We start from the raw sequence: 19741 nt of genomic DNA on the forward strand, positions 1-19741 counted from the left end.
TACAGAGGAAAATTAATATACGAATAAAAGAAATTTTACAATATTTTTTTTAATAAAAAAGATGTTTACCTTCATTTTTTATTTTAAAATTTCACTTTAGTCAATGAGCGCTCTGCACTTAATTTCTCTAGCATGTGTATCGTATTTCTTTAAATTTCAATTAGCTTTGTACATTAATAGCTTAATTATTCAAAATGTATGGTAGATGTGAAAATAACCCCCCCCCCCCAATCTAGACAACGAGTAGGGAGTTTAGTGTTTGTGAGACAAACATTGTGAGATACAAGTAAGGTCATTTCCGTTCAAAAATCTACGCAAGCGTTTTTTTTAAAATAAAGAACATGTGTATTTTAAGTAATAATCTTAAAATAGTTTCCTGTCAACAAGTTGCGTTTTGTCATTTTCTTTGTTTTTTTTTTCGCTGAAGTTGTTAACCTGGGTTGTCAGCGCAGAGAATATTTATATATATGACACGATGTATCAAAGAATTGTAGACAAAGCAACGCTGATGGAAAGGTTAAAGTTGTTGGAATAAAATACTTAAGTTTTAGCTTACTAGTGTATGTTGTTACACAATGGATCTTTCATCTTTCCTTTCGTTAACGTCGTCATTGATATAGAGTCGCAACATTATTTGTGCAATACTACAGAATTAAAATGCAAATACCAATTAAAAAAGAAACACGTTCACAGTATTAACTATCCTTTATTTTAATCCTTAAAGTAGATTTTGCCATAAAATTCCAGCTAGGCTGAAATATTCAACCAGATCTTTAACAGAATAATATTCATAAATATAAACCAGGAACAATAACAAACTGGTGCTCTCCAATAAACACTCACGGTCTCTCACTTTCTCCTAATAAATTATATACAATAATAAATAATCGGACAACCTTGCAGTACACAAAACATTCAAATTAAACAATTGGACATACACACAATGTGGACATAGTCATGCATTTACTGCATCTAGCAATTTTATAATTATGAAAACAACACCATATCAGTTTGACTGAGCTTTTTTAAAACTATAAATTATTAAAATCAAAGATAAATTAATCAAGAGACGAGTCGAATTTTCATAAAAACAGAGTTTCTTGAACTGAAACGAATATTTAATTTACCTACATGCTCAAGTCGTGAGTACAATTGATAAAAAACGATATTTTTGGAATTGAAAGTTTAAAATGAACAAGGGTATATTGAATGTGAAATGAAATTGTCTATGAAATGTCAGTAGTTGAGTGAATGCCCGTGTGGACAATGTCGAGTGTTACAAAGCTCTGCCCTATATGTTTCTCTGTTACCACACACCGGGAATACCAATACCCATCAATCTCGCTCGCCACTTATTATGTTCCGTTAGGTCGGGCAGATTCAAATAATACAGTATCCATTTGATAAATCATACATACATGTAAATATCTTACAAACAAAAATGCTACGTCACAGCAATACATTCATCTTGTAGACTGAGGAAATATCACAGACATAGAAATGACATTTCGAACACCCATAGTCAAAGGGGTTCGAAAACATAGGGGTAAAATCTACTTTTTTCAAAACAAAAAGTACGTCTTTTTATGGAAATGCTGTAAGCTCTCTTACATTGAAATGAAATGGTACCTCATCGTTCCCCTGAACCCTTTGCAATTTGTGCTTATCTTTGTCACGTGAACAGGGAAAAATGCAAAAGTCAATTGACGCCTTGTATTGGGTTGAAACCAATCCTTGCAAGAAAACCCTCCTCTTTGTATTCTTTGCCAAACAACTAATAACTAATTTCTTCTATTTCAATACATCATAATCATCATCGAAGCGTCGACTCGGCCATTTGGTTTTCTGGGAATCTCTTTGACGAAATGACATATGCGCTAGTACATTCGGATTAACAGGTGAAGAAATATAGGAACTGAGATAGCATCATTGTCGGTCTTTAGATTTCAAGGAGTTTATTGTTCGCGATTGTTGAAGTGTCTGTTTTGTTTTAGCTAATTAGAATACTCCTGTTTTGCCACAGGCAGGGTTAATGACTTGCAACCACTAAACCACCGAAGCGCACACGCTGATCTTCGTTCAACTTGCAAGAGCTAAGGTCTGCTTTGTCTGTATTTCTCCTTGTAAAACACGTTTGATGTTAATGTTTTGCACGTGGTTTTATTCCACAATGGCGCACATATGGAAAAAATACACTGAGTTTATTGCAAGGAAAAATGGAAGTTTGGTCACCGTCCTGTTCGGGTGTGATAGTTTATTCGTCTGTTGCGTTCGATATGGAGTGACCGAATTTCGTTGGGAGGGACACTCCGGCGTTTATCTTCAAGACACCTTCATGACTCCCTCATCCGTTCTTTATTTACCATACATAAAAAACTGAAAAAATAAAAACATTTGTTTAACAAAATTGTATGTTATATTTTTTATAAATTTTTGATGTAATAAGTATATTTCTACTTTATTAAAAAAAATAGACATTGTTGATGAAAGCATCATAAATGTTTACTCTATGACGTCATATATAAAGTGAACGCGCGTTATGCAATTAACACAAAGAGTGAAGACATAGAGGGACGCCAAATTCAATCAAACAATCAATTTATAATCATATATGCGCGTGTCTCCCTAAAGAAGACTGTGTCACAATTGATTAATCCCCTAATTTAATAAAATAAACACAGTTTTAAACAAATTTAAAACAACATCAACTGTATGGAGAATTATAAGTGTTTTTAACGATAAAACAGCATTAACTGTAAAGCCATACACGCATTTTTGGTTGGCACAGTAACAAATGAATATACATTTAAATACAGCTGTTTGCTTTCATATCATTAATGAATTGACCCGTTGGACTGTTTTGTCATAAGACGATTAACAAAACATTTTGTTACTTATTCACGCAAGTAGATTTATATAAATAACTAAATGATCATTATATTTAAAAATGTCCTATTATGTTAATGGTTTGAAGAAATGTTAGCAGTCCGTTTCACAAAAGCTTTATTGCTGAATCATCAAATGCATCTACCCTAACATAATCCAATAAAAGCATTGTTAAATTATGTAATTTAAAAAAATTAATGAGGATTCATTAAAACGCACGGTTTTGGGGAGAGAATGTTGAGAAATGTTGTTCAAACACTTTTCTTATTAGAAAAGCTGAGAGAAATAAACACCGATATGTGGTACTAAGTGACAGAGTATACTGTGATAAGTATTTAATGTATAGAGAGTTGCAGACTCACGTTATAAGGCGTCATTTCACTTATTAGATACTGTATATCCCATATCCCACAGCGAGGACCTGTGTATTTCATCGGGCACCTGCAAATAGATCAAACATTTTTAAACAAATCTATGCTAGACTATCTGATGTTTAGAAAGTAAAAGATTTCTTGTAAGGTGAAAACTAGAAATCTACAGCACAAAAATACTAACAGTATGTGATTTATTTGCCTATTTTCAACTAATTTAATCAAGCTGGGGTAACAAAAAAGATGCGGCACAAAAGCTGTAATCAAAACAAAAATATGGATGAAAAGCTTGCTGTTGTTAACGATGTTATATTTGGAAACTTAGCAAATTTCTGGGAGGCTTTTAGTTTTGAACAGCGGTACGATCTCATCTGTTGTCGATCGCTGCGTCCTCTGATCTCGGAGCCGAGGCTTTACTCACCCAATTACGGGCACCGCTCGCTAGTGCCCCGCCGTTTTTGAATGACTAAGACGACTTTGAAATGAATAATTCCCAACTCATTTCTTTTTTATATTTTATCAAAAATTGTTTACATTAAACAAGATTTAATGAGTAAGCTCCAAAAAACGCATCTGATTCAACTCTCTTTAGCGCCTACAAGATACATCTAATCATCCATACATTATGTACAAACATGAGACTACCGTATGGATATTCATATTTGTTTTCATACATTTCGAGTAATATTTACATTTAATATTCCAAGAACTCTTGTCGAAGGCAAATGGCCAGTTTAAAACATTTAACCCAATTATAAAGTGCATCAAACGTCTTTTAAGAGTTCTTGTGCTTACGTGCATTTATTGACACGTTTGAAAACTTTTCGGTCTAGTGTTGCAAGCTGTTAAGTCCGCTTCCTGAATTAAGAGAGAAGTTCTCTGCTATTTGATCATTACCCCGTGCAAGTTTGCAACTCCTACTTGGGACTCTTCCTCTGCGATAATTAAAATGAACCTATTTAACCGAGAATGCCATCGACTCATCACGCTATTCCAATCTAGGCCCCGTGTCCAACCATGACCAAACAACCCATTTCTACGACTAATTTTGATCCTTTTTCCTAGCATCACGAGAAGTCTTGAGTGGACGTTTCTTTCGGTACTATAAGCTTGTTTAAACGTTTTGACTTTCAGACGATTCCAACACGCTGACCATTTATAATGACTTTGTAAATGTTGATAGGATTGTATGTGTCGCAGTATTGCACTAATCTAAATAATGCAGATGTTCAACAAGCGTTGATCAATGTCAGAGCAATCGATTAAATAAGAATACATCAGGTTCATTATGAAAGTTTATTAAGATAGAATATTGAGTATATATCATAAATAAGTACGGTTGATAAACTCCAGAAGTGTGTGTATAAGGAATTCGTTGCATAATTATAAATCACGGTTTTATCTGATCTCAATTATTATAAAGCTGAGCATTGTATTTATAAAGGAAGTTCCAATACACTTAATTCGGTGCAAAACCCCGGCCCTCTTGAAGGCAGTGAGCGCCAGGAATTTTACTTATCAGCCGAATAATTTCATGCATGCCAAAGACCCTCTGATTTAATTGTTCTTATATAACCTACCCTTGAACAATGATAAACTTTGGGGTGAACTGTGCGCGTGGAAACCGTCAGAGGTAGGTAGGTCGTTGATTAGAGTCCCGGAATGTCGGAGAGGCGCTCGGATATCTCAGACAGCGACAGGGCCCAAGGTGTGGAGTATCTTATACGAGACCAAAATGTCGACTTGTAACGATTGCTACTTATAGCCGGGGCATAAAACCACATGCATTCAAGATAATAAAATTATTACGGGATATTATTAACTTTTTTCTTAGCATCTGAGTGAGCCGGGGCTTGATTGCAGTATAAATGTTAAAGAACCTGCTAGATTACCGAGGCGATAGTGATTAATCGTGCGCTTTGATGCAGGGTTCCACTTGCGCTGAACATATTGGATTTAATTAAAATGACCACCCACAAAAGAGATGATGGAGGATTAGGTTCATGTGGTGACTGTATTAGTCACGCAATACACCATTACAATTGTTCCTTAATTACCAATGTAATATAATGCTGGGTTCTCATGACAAACTCTGCATTTATTAGCATTTTATTTCCCATTATCCTACTTGGCTTTCCGGCAGCACAAAGCCGAGAACATTAATACTTTTTGCTTTGCCCCAAAGGTAGCCAGTTATAGGTGTAGTGTTACAAAGCAAATCGCTATCCAATACACATCCCATGTACATCTCTAGTAAATAATCGGCCCTGCATGTTCCACAGGAAGAATGAAAAGAGAGCCATATGTTTTACGAGAAGAACAAAATTGTTGAAACAATCATAAGTTGGTTCCCTATTGATAACAGTATCAGGCTAAAAAATGCCTTGTATTTCAGAAAATCCGCTTAACCCTGCGCTCTGGAGGGACGTGAAAAGCCAATATGAAAACAATTTCACCACAGGCGTAACAAGCAGTCGTCATATTGTGAGGGGATTTCTTATTAGCCAGAGTTTTTCTTATCTGTTCTCTTTGTCTTCATAATTTGTTATGACGTCATCAACCTTTGGCCCACCACAGAGTTAACTAATCGTTTAAATAGATAACAAACTGAACGCTGGGCTGTTATCACAAAATGGTCACCTGCGTTCTATATCTTTATAAATTTTTATGATTTTTGTCAAACAGTAACCGGTTTGTTCTTGTACGACTCTGTTCTTTGAGTGCGATTTAAGCTTCATTACAAACACAGTCCTTGACATCCACAAGAATGTAGCACTTCCTTTTCTCTTGAAATGTCAGTGTTACAGACGCCATCATTTCCCTTTGTTAAATTATAAAAAAAATAAGAATGCCAAAAATATTTTGTCATTCATAGAATGAAAAGTTTTATCTCGTATATTAATGTCAAGTAAGAGATTGAAGGCATTGGGAGGTTTTAACTGATTGGCACGTTGCGTAACTGCAGCGCACAGGAACGCGGACTATGTAACAATGCACATTCTGACAGCATCCATTGCCGCTGAAGTGTCGAGGGGATCGGTACGGAATCCCGAGTCTCCTGGGTTTCTCATGCATTTAAACGGATAAATTTTAATAAGATTAGAATTATACTGGCAAAGAAGATGAATAAAACTCGGGTTTCTTTTGGATATTCAATCTCACCCTATCCAATATCGGGCGACACAGCTCCTACGTTTCGACCTTTTGCAATCATCTGTGTCCATCCGGGTACTTGATGAGTATTGTTACGCAGCTTTGAACAAATAAAAATCCCCCAAATGAATTCGACTATTTTTACCATTACGTAGCACTTCAGTAGATAATTCATGTGGTTTGTTTTCTCAGGTTAGTTTTATGTTGCGTTCAACTAAATAAGATCTGGTTTTTTACGCAATAAGTCAACTAATATTCTTTAGACTCTATCATATACAGTCTGTGACATTTCGGCTTTTTTACAATATTGTCTACGTGAAGACCAACTCCGACCGATGTGCAATGTAACGATTAAAAATGAATCATTTTATGGCCCCCTGGCATACATACATTTCATGCTAAGAACCGCGATATGAACTTTGTTGGCCTATATATATTGAAGTAAACAGCTGTGCACTTGTAAGGACCATATTATCCATTCCTTTGATCTCTTAGTGAAGTCGCATCATACTCTCATGTTGAAGCGCGCATTGACGAGTGGATCACTCGAACGTCAGAGAAAACATAGAAGTTTCGTGAAAATGAAAATACTGCAACGACTTTTTTGTTTCTGTTGGCTGCCCCCGTACTCTACCATTGCTACTCAATGATCAATTGTGAAAAATTTTGTTCCCTGACATTTCTTGGAAATAAAATTTACTTAAATGCATATGACGCAAGATTTGTTATTGAGTAGCTATAACCGAGAAAAGTAGAGCCCTTTATACACAAGTATCGGGGAAATGTTAAGAGTGTGTAGTGTTATGTTTATTGTACTAAACCTTGTCATCACTAAATCACGTCATTCGTCTCTTATTCTAAATCAAAATTAAAAAAAACCTCCAATAATTATTACATGAAACCTTACACAAAATGAATAGAAAAGAAAATGCAAGCATCATGCTGGAATTCTAATTAACAGCTTATTCGTTAGAGTTGACTTCGTGCCGTATCAACGGTTCAAACAACTCTCCACTGTAGATATTTTTCTAGTTTACAAAAATCCAAAGGAAAAGACTGAAAGCCATTGTCTTTGTAAGTCGTACCTACTAAGTACTCAGACCAAACAATTGGCTTCTAGATCAATTAATGGCCATGGGTTAAATAATAATATCGGTCAACATCAGACGCTGTGTCATTGCCCATTAAGGACCGGCTATGGGTTGAAGCGGCCATGATTGTCAGACCTTTGAGGTCCCCACCCCCGGCATCCCAAGGATTCAGCTAATTACCGTAATGACATATAATGGAAGTCGCGGACACCGAGTGTCATCTAGTCCATTAAAATTTTTACAGGAATTTATCATTAGCAGGTTCGTGGAACCGGAACTGTTGACTGTCAAGAAGATTGTCAAAGATGTCGCTTTGACTATCGAAGCATCTTGTACATGCATATAGAACTACCGGTATTTGAAACCCATGCAATAAGTAAAATAAATTTAAAACTACACATTTTGCAAACTCACCTGCATGTCTTTAGTTCCAGCGAGGGAATATAACTACATACGCCGTTATTGTGGCAATAATGTCTCTCAGCATGCGGGTCACATCTGGTTAAAGGATTTTTTTTACCCTCGTGGACAATAATTGTTGTATCAAAGAGGGACCTTCTTATCCTCTTTAGACGTTTTGTCCGACTGTCTGAAAGTAGTCTGTGATTTAACGTGGATTGTGCTCTATTGTACACATAAGCGTCACTTTGCACATCCCTTGCATCAACCAAGTGTTCGGACACAATATTCGCCATTTCGGACTTCTTGTTTTGAGGTCGGATAAGGCCGTTGTTTCTGTACGGTCGCGTATGGGGTTCAAACCCAGCACCGTGTAAAGGAATAGAATAAACTTCCACGGCCAGACACATGAGCAGAACTATGAAGCACATCAGCACGGAATCCATGGCGTTCTCCCTAGTTTCATTGTGACCTTCCTTTTACATGGCGTTGCGAATGTCGCAGGATATATACTCCGGCGACACCAGAAATTCGCGCGACCAATCAGGTTTCAAATGGGTCAAGTATCTCCACGCTGTAGTAACTCAGTAGCCAATTACATCTATTTTAAGGTTTGTGTGTTTTTTTTAAAATGATACAATGTTTCACTCTCTGTATTCTGTTTTTCGCTGTTTGGAAATCTTCTATAACCCTTCCAGAAACACGCGGTCAGCCGCTGACTGATCACTAAACGTTCTCTCTCAGTTGATACCTGATGCTCGTCGATTAAAAGATGTCGATGTTTTGTAAAACATAAGAGCAATGCGATTCCTTCGGCGTTCTCCACGTATTTATACAGGAGGCAAAGGTCGAATCTAGCACTACGTCACGAAGATGTGGTTCAGGTTTCTGAGGATCCAGGGTTTAATTCTTATTGTAAAACTATAAATAAATGAAACAATCATTTGTTTAGTATATTACCGATAATCACTCAGTGATGCACAGTATCAATTAACAAGTAGATACTATGATGTCAGTACAAGGAATCTGTGATACACAAGTTTCCTCTTACCACGCGGCGCGGGAAGCGTCTACCCGCCCCTCACAACTTATTATATTATTTCCGAATGCCACGATAAAAAGGGAAAGGTTTCGAGGAATAATGCTAAAGGTCTTCTGTGTAAAAGCAATATTTCCCCGCTTATTGGTTCGTTCACGTGGCTCATACTGCAAGCATTGTTACCATTGTTCTCAATTTATAACAGTTTCATGGAAATATCGACTGACCATTTGTATAAGATCATGTGTGGTATACTGATCGAGTAAAGTAATATTTTATTACAGTTTCTCTACATCTCGTTTATTGAATAGTGAAATTCATCCTTAATTAAACTTTTTCGATGGTCAATATAAAACATTTAATGTTGTCGTGACTGTCTCAGAAGACCAGCCAGCTGGCTCCTGTTTCATTGGTCCTGATGCTTGAATGTCTTTGGCCATGACTATTTGCTGGATTAAGCTGAACTTTAAAACCTAGTGTCCTAGTCATTAAAATCATTCATGTTTGTTGACTTTGAATGCACGTTTAATATACTTTAGAATATTTGATCGAAAAACTGCCTGGTAATTTGTTTGATCATCTAATACTAGTACTGTAAAAATATTTATTATGTGTACTTTTCTTCAGGTTTTCTTTGAAATTCAGATGGGTTCTGGGAAAGATACCATTTCACAAGTTTGCACATAGCTGTACTTTTAAATAATTAAAGGCAAAGTTAGCCAACAATGAAATTATTTATTAAATGTTCAAAGATGTAGAGATTATTTTCCAAAGGGAAACATAAATTTAAGTCTTTAACATTTTCAAATACTGAATTAGAAATGTACTTTAAAAAAGTTCTTTGAAATATGGTGTGAATGATTAATTTTGTATTTTTATCAGACGTCATGCATATCGTTTGTAATGGCAATTGTTAATGCACTTGATTGAATGTTGCGCTACAAAAATGCATGCAATGAGAATTTTAATGCACCTTATCGCTCGGGGTATAAATACACAATCAATTATTAATTATATTAATCGGAATGCAAATCGCGTCACCCCTCTGGGAAGCAGAAAATGGAGCTCTCAGCCAAAGGAAGAGCAGCACGGGAGGCATTTATTTAAAAATACCACCAAACCACAACAAACGAGAAGTCCTCCATCTTAATTCTCAGGGCTGATTTGTCATATTGCTGGAATGTGTGAATGCAGGGTCATTAATCCGGGTCCAAGTTGTACGTGAACGATTAGAGGTGTCGAGTTTCACTTTGTCATTTAATTTTTTTTTGACGATTTAACTTTGGGTTCACATTTCTAGGGTGGGGATTTGAGAAGTAACCTTCTTGTATATCATACTGAAATTTAACACAGACCTCTTAAAAGTGTTAAAGTTATGTGAGTTCACGCCCCACATGGACCAGTTTGCACCGTATCTGTACCAATGAGTTCCAATGCCTTTCTCATGAACAGTTATGTGAAACTGAGTTTATCGTCATGCAAACCCACAAATAGTTAAAGATGTGTGGATGGCGAGGACTAATCTATATGGCGAATTCGATTTTCTTGAGCTGGGAACCTAGGAAATTAGAGGAAGTGTTGGGGGTGGGTTCCGGTTTGAAGTGTCAGAAGTACAAACACAAACCTCAGCTGCTTTAATATACATGTAATGAAAAATATTTATGTACAATAGAATTTCCGGGACATTTACAGATTAACACATGTACACTTCAAGATAAGTGCATCATATCAAACTGGAAAAAGTGACACCCTTTATTGAATAGAAAGATTATATTTTTCCTGTTTTGATTAGACCCCGGACCACATTTCGTGAACACAGAACACAGGTGCTTGTGGACAGGACCGTGTACTAACCCCCCTTCCCCTTCCTTTTCAATTTTTAAAAAAATATATTTTTAATTTATTTTAAAATTTAGTATCGTTATATATGTCTCAAGTCGAAAAATAACAGATATTTCACGATCGACTCGGTAGCATTTTATATTAACACTACTTTCCCCTATATATATATATATAGAGAGAGAGAGAGAGAGAGAGAGAGAGAGAGAGAGAGAGAGAGAGAGAGAGAGAGAGAGAGAGAGAGACTCTTACTCTTATACAGTGTATAGGGGAAACAAGAGTTTTTATTAAACGAAAAAAAACCCAAAACAAATAAATAAATGAAAAACATAACCATAAAAAATGGAAAAGGAAGGCGGGGCAGTCCACAAGCACCTGTGACACAGAAGACAATATGACGTGATTTGCGCGAGTCGGTGTGAGCAGATTTAGCAGGAAACTTGTAAAGACCCTAGCTACCATCATCTTTAAAATCCAACAAGTTATAAAAGATCTCAGTGTCCGTTTTATGTAAACGAAAAGAATCAAGGTGAGACTCTCATTCTAACTTATTGCATGTATAAAGCAAAACAGGATATATTAGAATTAATGAATCAATATTCAGAGCCCAGTACGTATTACACGGCTTGTATGAGTGATGATTCAAAGATTGGCGTTGTCATACGCCTGCGATTAATTAGAACATATAATGAATTGAAATTAATGCCTTATATGAGGCCTTGAAATGACGAATTGGATATCTCGGCATCCTTTAACCCAGAGAAAAAAGTTATTTTGATATTTCTTTAAACAGAAATGACATTATTATTTAAACTCTTAAAAGGGCAAGCGTTTGTCGGAAGAAACAGTTTTTATAAAACTTAAGATCGTGTAGGCTTGTCCTTATTTGGAAATAGGAAGTTACATAATAATAGAATAGTATGGGGGCAGTGGGCGACACTGGAATGTGAACTTCTTGTGAAAATGAACAGCTTTGTTGATGTTCGGCGAAATATGTCAGCAGCGAAATAAAGAGCAATGAACCGCCGCTTATTTTGATTGTCCTTGAGATCTGTTTTATGACATTCCTGTGGTGGTGTGTAACGGCACAAATTCACTCTGATGAGTGGTTATAAAATTGAAAGTCATTCATAATTTCAATGCAGGGACAGAGTAACAAAATACCATAGATTCTTACAGGAAGCGTAGATTTGCAAACGCATTCATTTTCTTCTTAATGCATTTAGACATCATCGTGTCAAAGTTCACAATTGTTTGCAGCTCAGTGGGTAGACTGGGGGTTATTTTAGGCCGTATATTCGAATTCAAAATGCGACATCCTTTCACTTGTATTTACCGTCCTTCATATAAAAAATAGCATTTTATATTAGTATATATCAAAGTTAATTTTCTATTGCGCAAAATCAAGTTAATTTGGGACATTGTCATAAACATTGATCTACAAACAGTGTACGCCATTTTGTTTTGCCTCGGACTAGAATGTCTCGACGTCATTGAATGAATCGCGTCACCTGATTGCCTTATAAATTTCTTTACACGGCGAGCGTCAAAATTTATACGGCAACATGGCAGCCGTAACGTTTTTTGAGCTGATTTTTTTTTACACAAACGCTCAACCATACTTTTGATTTTTAAGCCCCAAAATATTAAGAGTGACCCCCCTCCCCTTTGCCCGTGACGTAATATTACGATCCTACAATGGCATCCAGGTTTGCACAAACGACTGACAAAGAAGGTAAAAAATTAGAGAAATAATATATGAATTTAATTGTTATATATATTATTTAAGAAATAAAGTACGAGTTTTCGTGAATGTTGCAGAATAACCTCCGTGGTCGAGAAATGTTGTTTTGAAATATAAAAGCCGAGGCGTTAGCCGAGGCTTTTATATTTCAAACAACATTTTGAGACCGAGGAGGTTATCCTGCAACATTCACGAAAACTCGTACTTTATTTCTATTCTACTAACAGCCCAGTATTTCTACAGTTCGTTTCTCCTATAGAGAGACGATCTAGGTCATTTTGAGGGCTGTTCTGTGCAACCCCAACGGTTTTGTTATAATAGTAATGTTTACATGTGTATCAATCAAAGGAATCACATGCAGGCGACAGAAGTTTTCTTTGGATTTTTAATACTCTTCACTTATTTATAAAATATCTTTAGAGTTATTTTTCTAATATTTTAAGGGCAATTTAATACAATTATTACTACTACACGTTATATATTTTATGTAAAAACACGCAGTGAAAATGTACTGGGGAGGTCCTAGGAACAGCTGCATTGATCTCTTAAAAATAAACATTTGAGGCAATACACATCATTTTGACTGGAACTAACACGTGAAATTGACATAGTTTTAAAAACTTTTTACGGTTTGAAGTTGTACTTTCATGATCAGTGCGAGACAAATAGGTATTTCTGATCTGATAATTTACTGATGACGTTCGTGGTATATTGGAGAATAATGTCCGCGGCATCTCTTTGATCTCGACAATAACTGTAGTAGAATTTTTGTTTGTTTACATATAAAACTTTAGGTCCTCGACAAAACAAAACACTGATTAGTGTGCCTCGCCTTCTATGGACTTTACCGACCCCACAAATTTCTTTAAACAGTCAGTAACAAACCTAATAAGTAACATTGTCATCATTTTTTTAAAACTAGATTTAGAACAGTTTCTTAAGTTTTAACTTGGTTGGCATGAATTGTTGATAATTAGGTAAGATGCAAAATTTTACAGTACAGCTTGATAAGTCTCAGCTAGTTAATTCGAGGTAAACTGTCTTATTATATAAGCTTAAAGATGATCATATGGCCTAATTGTTGAACATCTTTAATTGTTATTGATAAAATGGCAATTGTCATCAGCATATTGCATAAATTGACAGGTACATGTATGGACATTTCTTCTGGGGCTTCCTTCGCTTACCGGTATAGCTGAGTTTATCATTGGAATAATCCAAGTCTGTTGACACTATAAATATCTAATCGCTCCGACAATTGGCCAGTCGTTCAATATTTGTGAAATTAAACGTAAACATTGGAGGTCTTTATAGAATAATGTAACTGTTTTGTGGAATAATTCATTTTTAATCATTGGTACGTGCGATAACACTCTAACTGACGTAATCAGTTATGTAATCAGCGTTTTCCTTGTTTTCTTTGTGGTATCGTCCAAAGTAGGGTCCCACGTCAAGTCAGCAGCAATAACAAACAACAACATCTTGTATAGCATCAAGATATAATTCATATTTTAAATCTTAATGAAACTTCATTAAAAGAAGAACTCGAAAACTCGCACTGCCTAATAGCTGGTGCATCTCTGTAGAGATACATATTAATTAATTGCCTTCTTCATTTGAGCCGAAGGTTTTTGTCCCATTCTTTTTTTATCATGGGAACACTGTGTTCCCACTTTAAAACTTCTGTATAGATGTATTTTTTTCTAAATTAAATGAAAAACAGTGGTGTGTTCAGCTGGGACGATATTTAGCGGGGCGATTAAAGAGACGTAGGGGTTGAAGCTGTCCTCTTTATAGCTCAGACACTCCCCTCCTACACCTACCGAAAATATAATGGATTCACGCTTTTAAAAGGATAGCTCATCACTTTTGTGGATAAAACCGAAGTAGCGTAGGCAGACAACAGACTATGAATTAAAACTTATAACATTGCTAAAGGAAGTATATATAATTCAGTTTTAGCGTACTTTACCCTACCTTAAGGTTTTGTTTACATTAATTCTGTAGCGCCTTTATTATTTTTACGCGTTGACAAAGCAATAACACGGAAATTTTAATTTCTTTTATGTTTTTTATTACATTATTTGTATGCTCATTTTGATAAAAAAGGACGGATATGGGATTTATTGAAATGATAAGATACTTTCAGGCACGTAGCATTGTTTTTGAAAGTGGGGGGGGGGGGGGGGGGCAGACTCATCCAAAAAATCTTGACAGGCAAAGAAAAAAAAAAAAAGGGGGAAATTTTAAGTTTTCCAAAATCTTCAAAATCCTAATCCGGGGGGGGGGGGGGGGGGGGGGCTGGCGTACTATATAACTTCAATTTCACTCCTAATTTCCTTATTTTCATATCAATTTTTTACATACTCCCAAAAAAGTGGGGGGCCAACTCCATGATAATTCCATTTTTATATGTAAATTTTAAAAAAATTGTTGCTGCGAGAAAAGGTGGGGGGGGCCAGGCCCCCCCTGGCCCCCCCTGATGCTACGTGCCTGACTTTTGTTGATGAACGCGTTAAATCTTGATTGCTCTTCAGTCTTCACGTCTAACGACCTTGACTTTCGTGAACGACTTGAACTTTAACAAGGTCACTGTAATATACAAATACTACTGTTCTGGAAGAAAACAATCTGTTTGTCTTCTTCTTTATGAATATTGGAGCAATATGCCATAATCTCCCACATAAGCTGTTCAGGATGCAGTTCGCAACGACTTGTTGGGATAGACTTGTTGGGATAGACTCTCGATCCTATACCCTGTTATAAGAGGGGTGATCATGTCTTGATATAATGATACACCTCACAGTCACGGTCAAATACGTGTTGTATGAAATAGTTTTACTGTCTTGTGCACGTACTTTCACAGTTTGTCGAATATGGGATACTAATGTTTTCTCATTAGAAACTAGAAATGGAAGATGGGGTGTGACACTGCAATAGATTTAACCCTGGAAGTGACTTTTTGGGGATTTTGCAATTGCTAATGTATATAATTCACTACAATTTTTTTCACTACAATTTGTTTTTAGAAAAATTATTTCAAAGTATTTCAAAATGTCAAAACAGTTCCCCCTGTTCCCCTGTTCCCCTTAGTTTTTGCTTTGATGTAAGTCTGCGGCGATAAGCTGGCTAGATCGTTATCGTCATTACGTGCGCAGAGCAAAAACTCTTATTATGAAGGCAAAATCAAACCCAAGATAAATTGCATCAGAAACACCAAATTTTACACTTTTGTTTTGATGATTTATTTTGCAAGCTTTTATGGCGCTATTAAGATGGAATGTGACAAAATGATCAACAAGCGTAAGCGACTTAAGGCCAAGCGGGGCACGTAAATCTTGCGAATAAATTGACGCACTGTTGAAAGAGTTTGTAAATTGTAGTCTAACTGTTCCCAGTTCTTCGGTGCATCATGGTTTTACACGGCTTCGTCTAAATACTGATTGCGCTTTTAATGATTATGTTGGAAGTCAACTATGGAGACACATTAAGATCGACAAACTTCGGAAGTTTCTGGTCAGATATTTTCATAGAGACCTCACTAATCATTGTTTGTCCTGTGCAATATCGATACGTTGGTATGGAATGACACATCTATGTATGTAATTTGTTTGATAAAGGGGCTACAATGTAAGCACTTAAACAAATTACAATTCCGATCGATGCACCCAATATTTTATAAGATATGTATGATCTTCTTCCGTCAAAAAGAATTATTTATCAAAGGAAAAATCCAATTGTTTTCGCCTCAATTTTAATTTTAATTTTTTTTCCCCATGAAGTACAAACAGTTTCAAATGGCCACAATCACACACATCATTGCTGTTTGCTCTTATATTAAAAGTATACTTTCATAAATGTCATTTGTACAGATATTAAAAAAATGTTTAAAGTTCCGCCGGCCGCCAGAAGCCTATTGGCTCTATAATATAATGAAAGTTTTATTCACACTTGTAATATAGAAATAATTATAGTTATCAAAGTTTAGATACTATCGGGGTTCAGTATGTATTTATATGTTCTGTTGAACAGAAACAAAAGGAAACTATCAAGCATTTTACTAAATTAATTCGTATTATTCTAAAAACAAATAGAATTCAGTTTTGAAAAATAAGAAAAACTTACATCACAGGGATTTATCATAAAGGACTTGCAACTGTTTGTCAGAACATCCAATAAAATATGAAATAATCTTAATAATTTAAAAATGATTGAGGAAATTCGGCCTGTCTATTCTAGTTTAATTCCCAGACGTATTATCATACTGAATGATAGACATTTTGTGCTTTTTGTATTTTTTAATGCATAAAAGATTTATAATCTTGGTATATTATATAGGCGTTTCATGTTTGGCTCCATTCATTATTTTATCCTTATAAGGTAATGAAATAATTTTGACCAGACCTTTCTAAGAACAGAAGGCGGTCAAATGTGGCATGATTTATTAATAACCCATATCATAGTAACACTATCTTTTCCATTGCGTGAATGCTGCACGTGTACACAACCAATGTTGGATGACTCAAGAAAGACAACTGAGTCATAATTTTGACGATGCTGTGTTATTAGGGTTCCCTTCTATGGCGAATCAATTGTATCAATTTAGTAAAATGGAGTAATAATGGTTATGCAGACAGCAGTAGAATAATTGTTTTTCACCATTCTGGCAAGTAGAGTAAAAATAATGTTCGGGTCTATGCCCAAAAATAAAAGTAAAAGTGTATAATTGTTATGATCTCAATTAATTTTAATGGGAATTTTAATACAACTCAGATTATCTAAATGCAAGGCATGAAATGAATGTTTGGTATTCTAAAAGTTTGCAACGAAAATATTGAGACAAAATTAAACATTTTTGATGCGTATGTCTCAAGTGTTTTTGATTAAGTCTTCGAGATATGGGGATTTCACCCTGCGAAAGAAATCGAAAGAGTTTACACAATATTTTGTAGAAGATTCTGAAAGTAAAAAAAAAAAGTCATTCAAACTTCATGATAAACTCGGAGTTAAAGCCGTTGAGTGTGATGTACAAATGGCGCATTGTAGAATAGCGGCTGAAATTGGTCAAAACCGAGAACCGCACCTTGCAAAATATCTACGGGAGATATGATTATTCACTCATTTAGAAATAATTGATGTTATAATGTTAGAGAGCTGCTATCTGAAGGTTTTCATAAAGTTTTGCTTTAATTAACAGTCAGTGACGAACATAGATTGTTATTTTAAAAGTAGTTACTTTTTCTGGACTATGCCTTTAATGTTTAAACTGGTACAACTTATATATAACGTATATTTTTTATATTAGGACGTCATCATATTAAACTGTATAAAGCGCATTACTTTGTATGTGAGTAAGACTGTTTCATGCACTGGTATTTAGTATTTATATAAACGTATATTTTGCATAGGATATTTATAGTTTGTTATACTTTCATGTTAAATACTGAAATCTGATTGGTTAAGACGCAGTTAATAATATTTACTATTACCCTCAGCGTTAGCAACGCACTTGGCAACGGGTACCATTAAAAAATGTTACATGCGCGAAAATTATGCGCGTACGGTTCGCTGTAGAATTCACGTTATTCCTATATAAAAGCAGTAAAATTTTCTTAAAAATTTTAAAAAAGACATTCAGTATAACAAAATAAATAGTGCCTGTTTGGGAGGATAACAGTTGAAATTGACACCCCTCGAAAACCATTGTCAACCTCCGCTTCGCGTCGGTTGACAATGGTTTTCTCGGGGTGTCAATTTCAACTGTTACCCTCCCAAACAGGCACTATTTATATAATATTGCTTATAATTCCTATGATGTTGCCTTCACGGTCTGATATATAAACTTTTGGCCGACGAGAAATAACTCCTACCAACACAGGCACCAAGAATCGTTTTTTAAAGTATGGGGGGCGGGGGGGGGGGGGGGGCAGACTCATACAAAAATCCTTAAATCATGAAAAATTCTAATCCGTGTGGGGTAGGGGAGGGAAGTGTACCCTTAACTTCAATTTCACTGTTAATTTCCTTCTTTTCATGCTCCCCCGCCCCGATGCTACGTGTCTGCAACATTTCGTCTATAGTCTCGTGATTGAGTTTGAGTCATCATGTCACTGTGATTGACGGTCCCCAATTTGTAGAGTATGCATCGAATCTCAGTTCGGGCTTCGTTAGATTTGATATATTCTTTGTTTGATTAAGCAAAGTAAATTGCAATAACCATACAGATCAGACACAATGATGTTGGTATCAGGTTTGAATCAGAATACTGGGAAACTATTAACAGATATATCGTTAATCAAACTATGAACACAGTAACAGATATTTATGCAAGTGCCAATGTTACTTTTTACACAGGTTAAAGGTACATTTTCTAAATAAAATCAAATATGTCTAATGAAAGACATGCAACCTCCTAAAAGACTTTAGGAGGTTAAAAAGATTTTTGCTGTTGATGTAGATCACCTGACAGATGAGACATTTACGTCACAAATTATGAATTCTAAGAGAAAAAAAATGTTCATTTAGGAAAAAAAATACTTTTGGACAATATTTGCTTTCCTTCAAGAAATAAACACCTTCAAGTGGGAATTGAAATTAGAACAATTCTGAAAAAATGACAAATCTTAAATAAACACAAGAGAAAGCATACATTTCTCTAGAACATAAAATCCCCATTGGATTTCAGATTACTTGGTATTATTCAGATTTTAGGATTTCCTTTCAAACTATATAGAAAAAAATTCTCACAGAGTTATTATTTTCTTCTATATATGATATTATAGAGGAAAGTTTATAGGTAGTTTTTTTTTTAAAGAAAAATATCTCACCTCTCAGGGTATATGGACAATAAAAATAGAAGTTATAAATATTTTCTGCAGTTGCATCATTTAACATATGAATTTTATGACTCAGTGCCTGTAGTGGGTGAACAAATGCCACCTTGGCACTGACAAAACTATTGAGGGTGTTTATGGCGTATTTTAGCTTAATTTTTGAACGACGGAACTCATAACAAAACATGGACAAGCTGAATATGACGTCAATGAGTAACAAGGTGGCGAAGTCCCTTAACAAAATGGTACTAGAACATTAGAAACAGACATATTGTGATGTAATGATTTGCCTTTTAAAAGAGTAACGACTACTGCAACGTTACGTTTACACCAAATCTCGTATGTTTATATGACTATAACATTTTCTATGAAATTTATGGCAGGTC

General features: G+C 35.4%; 1 long non-coding RNA gene across 1 annotated transcript; it reads right to left on the reverse strand.

Annotated features, from left to right (window-relative positions):
* Window positions 1-690: 690 nt before the first annotated feature.
* LOC105339553 (uncharacterized) lies at window positions 691-13804 on the reverse strand. Its single transcript, XR_010714589.1, has 4 exons — window positions 13710-13804; window positions 7916-8821; window positions 3249-3327; window positions 691-2376 (listed from the first exon to the last, which is right to left on the reverse strand). It is a non-coding gene; the product is annotated as an uncharacterized lncRNA (long non-coding RNA).
* Between the last annotated feature and the right edge of the window lie 5937 nt (window positions 13805-19741).

The sequence above is a fragment of the Magallana gigas genome, chromosome 6 (genome assembly GCF_963853765.1).
Source record: "Magallana gigas chromosome 6, xbMagGiga1.1, whole genome shotgun sequence".
Classification (NCBI taxonomy): domain Eukaryota; kingdom Metazoa; phylum Mollusca; class Bivalvia; order Ostreida; family Ostreidae; genus Magallana; species Magallana gigas.